The sequence below is a fragment of the Sitodiplosis mosellana genome, unplaced genomic scaffold, assembly GCF_009176505.1.
Source record: "Sitodiplosis mosellana isolate CC-2019 unplaced genomic scaffold, AAFC_SMos_1.0 Smas_scaffold_6162, whole genome shotgun sequence".
Taxonomy (NCBI): Eukaryota; Metazoa; Arthropoda; class Insecta; order Diptera; family Cecidomyiidae; genus Sitodiplosis; species Sitodiplosis mosellana.
Genome location: NW_022601403.1, coordinates 2693401 through 2700564, shown reverse-complemented (window position 1 = coordinate 2700564; position 7164 = coordinate 2693401).

Here is a 7164-nt window from a genome sequence, read left to right as displayed (position 1 = left end):
TTGATTGAACCCATCCGTTTAACAAATTTCCGCATCGTTCTTCGGTGTGAATCAGTCAGAAATCGGAAGCGGGCCTAAAAATTGGCCAGTTTCAATCAGGATTTACTAAACATCATCATAGGCTATGAAGTTCCTTGTTCAGAAGGTACTTTGATTATTCAGTCAAAGAGCTATAGTCTATATAGCCTATAGCTATTCATCTACTTAAAAACCTCCAAATATACAAATGAGAGGATCAGACTAATATGAGGATCAGAAAAACAGGCTCATGCTGTATGTGTACAATGTACACACTGAACATCCATAAACTATTCCATAATAGACGGAATCAATTGCCAAAAAAATAACACTGCATCGAGTCGACTTTCAATAGAATTTCTCATATCAAAACCGATATTCTTCTTTAGAAATACCATCACTTCCTTCTCTCATTTCATATACAAAGCCAAAACCCTGTCTGTTTCAAAGAAAATTCCATAGATTTTAATCGTTTTTTTTTTCTCTCTCTGTCCCTCCAGTCATTGATTCCATATAATTACCCTGTCATTTATTTAATTCCCAGTTTTCCATGATAGAATTTTATGTAAATGTGTACATATAAACCACTCGCCCTCTCTTTTGCTTAGGAAAAGAAGAAGAAGAAGACGAAAAAGTAGTAGAAGTAGAAGAAGAAAGGGACAAAAAAAGGCGAAAGGTGAAAACTATGAAAAAGAAAAGGAAACAAGCAACAAAGCAGGAAAATAGCGGTGAATCCGTTGATTTTGAGACAAAAGAGATGCAAACATGTTAAAACATATTCAGGTTTCAAATGACCTGAACACAAAAAACTACACACACACACACATATTACGCGGAAAATCATTTTTAAGTTGTTTATAAGTGTCACGAATGTACGGTATGCAGTGCGCGATTTTGATCGTACGTGGCATTGTACACGTTTGCGCGAAATCGAAACACATTGCATGCAATACATTTGAATGGGCAAGCGGAATAATGAAACGTAATTCTGTTTTTAAATGAAGTGCCTCTGAGAAAAATTTTCAGTAAAAAAGCCCCACAAAAATATTGTCTGAATAAGATTTTCATACAAATTTTTATCAGACAATATTTTTGTGGGGCTTTTTTACTGAAAAATTTTCTCAGAGGCACTTCATTTGAAAACAGAATTACGTTTCATTATTCCGCTTGCCCATTCATTTCTAATTAGCCATTTTTTTCCATTAGATCATGTACCTTTAGAATTACCTTTTAGACGATAAAACAAAATAAATATTTAGGTTAAATTGAACATGAAAATGAATAAACAAACAAAATGAAAACATAATGGGAAAATGTAGGAAAAAACAAACCCAACCAAAACATACACGCATTTGCTGTGCCTGCCGATAATGGGGAATTTTTTTTTTCGAATTTTGTACACAAACAAAAACAAATAAAACACACACCTTCAACACATGATATTTAAAAATAACAAATAGCAACACAAACACATATCCCCACCACCTCCTCCCTGCACACACACACCACACAACCTACCCCATAAATGAAGACATCTTTTTTTCTCTTATTTATTTTATACGTTGTATTTTGTTTTTGAACAGTTTTTTTTGTTGACCATACAATAAATCGAAGCAGACCGTGCTTTGTTCCGTATACGAGAAATTATATGCTTTGGGTTTTTCTTTGTATTTTGAATTTTTATTTAGATTTTTTTTTTCCTGCAAATATTTTTTCAAAGATATCTTTTTTTGAAGGATTTTCATTTAGTTCTGAGCTCAATGCCTTATCATGGCTCAATGAATCTTAGTAAAATGTTCCCGTTGATTAATTCTCAGTTCGAAACGGTCATTTTTAACATTTTCGCTACATTTTGTTTGAAGCTATGCCCATTTTCCAACCCGTGCCGCAATTCTACGAAAACACTGCGAAAATATTGTTCACACTGCGGAATGTCGTAAGACATGAATGATCCTGTAGAATGTGTGGGAACTGATTTTGAATTTGGCAGAGTATTGAGTCGTGAGTACGCTGTCTGTCCATAGGACAGTATCCATTATCCAATCGCTGCTGTTCAATAGCCGCTGGTAACGCATATGGTGTAAGGAAGAAATGACGGACAGCATTGACAGCGGCTGTTGAATAGCAGCGCCTGGGCAGCCAGTGTACTCAATGCTCTGGAATTTTGAATCGTTTCATTTATTTTTTTTTTCGTTCTCTTGAAGGAATTTGAGCGAGCAGACAAACGAAATTCAGCAATCGAAATTTTTCAGAAGACATTCAAGCTGCCATTCTCTGAGTAAGAGAGCGAGAGAAAAGTTCAAAGAGTCTCAAAAACGAAAAACAATTCAAACAAACTCGAATTGTTCACAATGCAACAATTTCATTCAATGACAACGGCCAAAATCGAGTGAAAAAAATTCGCATTCATTTGATCGAGCAGAAAATGGGGTCGTATTCATTTAGAATTTCGTTCTATAGGAATTTTCATGTAAATTTTAACTCTTCACAGTGAATTTCAACTCTTCACAGCTGATTTCAATCTAAGCGAGAAACAAAATACACATTCATCTTCTTCGCCTGGATTGTCATGGCATGAAATAAAATGTTATGTCATTCAAATTGATTACAATTCGTTTTTTTTTCGTCGGCAAATTGTCCACGCAAACAAATTTCCATATTCCATATAGCAACTGCAAAATGATGTTCATCGTTTCAAGCGCTGGTACACACGGGTACAAACAAATATGATTCATCATCGCATTTGCAAACAGAGAACAGAAAATTACATGTATATCGTTTATTACGTTTATAGTAATGACAAAAAATTCGTTTTTGTTCAGCGAAATGTTTGGGTTTTTCGTGTGAATTTGCAAATTATATTTTGCATACAAAGTTCGTACTATTAACTCGTACACGAGTATGGAAATGACACAACTCGCCAATTTCGAACAGCCAGAAAAAAATCAATAACCTAATTATCTTTTTTTTCCCTTTTTGCCAAGCGAATTTTTTTCAAGGTTGAGTTGGGGATTCTCTTCTTCTCTTTAATGAAATTTCGGTAATTTCAAATAGTTTTTTTTTACAGAATTTTTCAATTTTCTGCGAATCAACGTGTTGGGCGACGAAATTCATTATCGATTGAGTTGTTTAATGTGAAAAATTAATTCTTTAATTAAAGTGATTCCAAAAAAAGATTATGCTTTATTTCCGCCTTTCAATTATGCCATAGAATGCCAAACCACAGAACGAAACACTGTCACATCAAATTGAATTGCATGCAAAATGATCAGGAAATTTTTACTAGCATTTTTTCCGTCGAAAATAAGGAACTTTAATTGAAATATCTAAATGTAATGAAATTTAAGGCAAAAAAAAAAATAAAACATTGATGTAAGTTATATTTTATTGAAGAAAAAACAACAACAGAAATCATTGGGAAAAATTGTCATTTTGTAAGCTTAATTATTATTAATGGCATTGAACTGCCGAACAAATGGCGGGCGGCCAGGTGGCAAACAATTAGTTTTCTGATATTTGATAACAAAAGATATGAATCACTCACTTCACAATTCTGACAAGTGAGACACATTTTAGACAGCTGCTACAGAAAAAATTATATTTATACATGCATAGTAGGCATTGAGATAAGTGAAAATTCAAGATACAACCTATTTATACAGATTATTGATTAAAAAAAACACAACAATTCACACAAATCGTATGGTAACGCACTGGTGTTTGATGCGGCGGTGATGGCCTTTGATTAGATTTCTTTGACCCTGATGATTGATTATTCGGATATGAAAGTTTGGTTGAACGCTTTGGTTAAACGCTTTCAAGATTTTTGCTTCAACATCCTAGTATTTCTACCTGGTAACTAACCAACCAACTTCTTCCATGGCAATCAACTGTCATCCATTACTGAATCAGAGTTTCAATTGAAAATCAGTTGTTTTTTCTTGGAAAATCGCTTGTTAGTTAAAATTCCCCAATCCTTAGCAAAAATGGGAGAAAATCTTCAAAAACAGGCTGAAGTCTTCAGCAAATTCAATTTGATTGGAATTTGTTTTGTCCAATTAAAATTCCGCTTCAAAAGCGAAAGCTATTGCCCAATTTTCTCTATTACTTAAGCTACTTATAAGTAGAACATGTATGGTCGATCAAATAAACAACCCAAAATCGATCGCTTTTTTTCTCTAATTGGTAAGGAATTTTATGGCAATGGCCGCCCATCTTGTTCATCAGTCGTTCCGTCGGTGTGAATGAAAAAAAAAATGTATTAAGAAAAATGACCTGACATTTACTGAGCAAAAAAAAAATGAGAAAAATAAAATACCTACGTTTTAGCGATTAAGACACTTATAACTAAGTTACAACTAACTAATTATTCTGCGGCGCATCGATTTTTTACTTGAACATGGGAAATTCAGTTTAGGTCATAACGATAGGTTTTATATTTGATTTTATTTTTTGTTTGTAACTTTCGTTAATTTTGTACGAATAACAATTTAGAGAATGAAATAGCATTTGGTTCATTAAAGCGAACGTGGAACAAAACTAAGAAAATTATCTAGTCTCATTCAGCCAAGCAGTTAGCAGTGCTCACAGAGTACGAATGGGGTGTTGCTGGAGAAATGAATGGATGTCAATATTTCCTGACAGGTTTAACTCGATACGCTTTTTATCGCAATATTTCCAAGGCCCACGATCGCTCACAACTGCAAATCGTGAGCGATCGTCGGCCTTGGAAATAGCACATTTAACTTGAGTTAAATCCTGTATATCGTTTCTAATCACGTCATTCATGACCCAATCGATAGACATGCCGTGAATTTTCGTCGGTGACGATTTCAGGAACGTAAAATTGAATCTGATTGTTTACAGACAAGTATTTTTCAGTGGAAATTTATTTTTCAAAAAAGAAAGTTCTTGAACAACATTTTTGAAAAAAAAAAATCGATCAGGTTCAGATGTGGTCAAATCAGGACACCTCAATGTTCTGAGATTGTTCGAAAGCAAAATAAGTTGAACTTTTTTTAATGGAATGATGAAAAATGAATGTCATTTGTGAATTAGATCAAATCGCAATGCGAAAGGAAAAACAGTTTTGATTCAATCGAATTTTGTTGAAAAAAAATATTCAAAAAGACGAGATAAGTCTCCAGCAAGAGCTCATCCGTTTGTCATCACTGTCTCAATTTGAACAATACTGTGAATATTCTACGATTAACAAATAATTAATCCAACCGCTAACACATTTGAATGCTTCCCTTCGAGAAAAAAACGTAACATATAACGAAAAGACAACTGACAGACACACATTTTTGAAAAACACACTTTACTCGATAGAAAAACCAAAACAAACTATTTCATATAAGATTTTTAACAAATCGTTCAGCGAATGTTTCTCATTTTGCTCCAATTATACAACATAAACAGCCATTTAACAAACTATTACAAACAAACAAAATGAGATGAGATCAAGACAAATGAACGACCGTAAAAAATTTATACATGAGAAGAAAAAAAAAGAGAAAAAACAAATGCATCTATTGATATTATTACAATGAAAAGTTTTATATAAACGACTGTTGGGTGAAACGATTAATGGAGAAATTGTCGATCATCGCAGGTGATGTCGATTAATGTTTGGACAATTTATTATGGAGCCAGTTCTTGTTTTGCCTGGAGTTTTTTTTCTTCCTGTTTTTTTATATTTGTTCAAATTAGATTTTTTTTAATTAATTTTTTTCTTCTTTATTTTAATTTCAATTTTTTGAAAAGATTTTCTGAGAAAATTCTGCCGTTTTTGTTTCAATTGTTCTTTAGGGTGGCGGTCATAACGCCCCGGACGGACAGCATACTCTAATGTAATAGAGAACACAGAAAGAACACCGAAGCATGCTATCCATCCGAGGCGTTATGACTGCCACCCGTTCTCTATAGAAACCAATGATTATTAGTTGCAAAAATTGTAAATTTTTCCTGTAAATTTCCGTTTGCTGTTTATTTTCGCTTCCTGCCTTTAACACTAAAATAAAATTTGTAGGTTAAACGAAGCGATTTTTTTTCTTTGATATTAAAAACGTTTATCAATCAAAATATATTCACAAATTCCAAAGTTTTTGAATTTTTCCGTTTCATTTTCGGCTTTCACGTACCTTTTTACACTTTCTTTGTTCTTTGGCTAACCGATGGAGTATGGATTCAAAGAATAGAAATAAATGAAATGACAGAACAAATAGAGTGTGCTTTAATGACAACAAAAATAAATAAATATGAAACCACTTGATTTAATAAAGAGAATTGTTTCAATAATTATGGCATTTTTTTTTATTCACAATATTTCTAACCCATCTGAAAAAAAATATCCCATAGTATTCTTTTTTTCAAAAAACCAACAATCGTTTTTCAATTTGCAAATTATATTTTGCATCCAATCAAATTTCGGTAATTTTAAGTCGTTTATTTTTCACAGCTAAGTTTAAATTTTCTACGAATTATGTCATGAGCGACGAATTTTCATAATCGATTGAGTTGTTGGCAATAATGAATAAGATGCATGATATTCATCACTGTTGTCTCATATCAAAATCTCAAATGAGTAGTTTGGAGTGAAAATGTTATACAGAAAAGTTAAGCGGAAAAATGTCGATGATGAATTAGCGGAAAATGGTAAACTGTATAGTAAACTATAGTGAACTATATAGCTATCTTTTTTCATTTGACATTTTTCCTCTCAACTTTTCTATATAACATTTTCGCTCCAAACTATTCAAATGCAATTAGCCAACACTGTTGTGCTGCAATTCGGTCCTAACGAAACTTCCATTGGATTAACCGAATAATTTTGGTTAAAAATTAAGCGGAAGGTAATTGAAAATGCTGCAGTATGGAAAAGTTTGGATTACTTGATGTAATTCGTTTTATTTTTGATTTACTTTTATACGGGGGTTAAAATCCAAAAGGTGATAAAAAAATCGATTCAAAAAATGCATCAACGATTTATTTTTAGTAGCACCCGAAATTTGAGTTAAAAATAAAAGAAAAATGAGGCTCATTTTTATTTCATTAAAATCTAGTAGAATGAAATAATTTCAGTGATGGCTTCGTTACCTTAAGTATACCATACCTTTCGATTTTTGTTTTTGCAGATATTTCGCT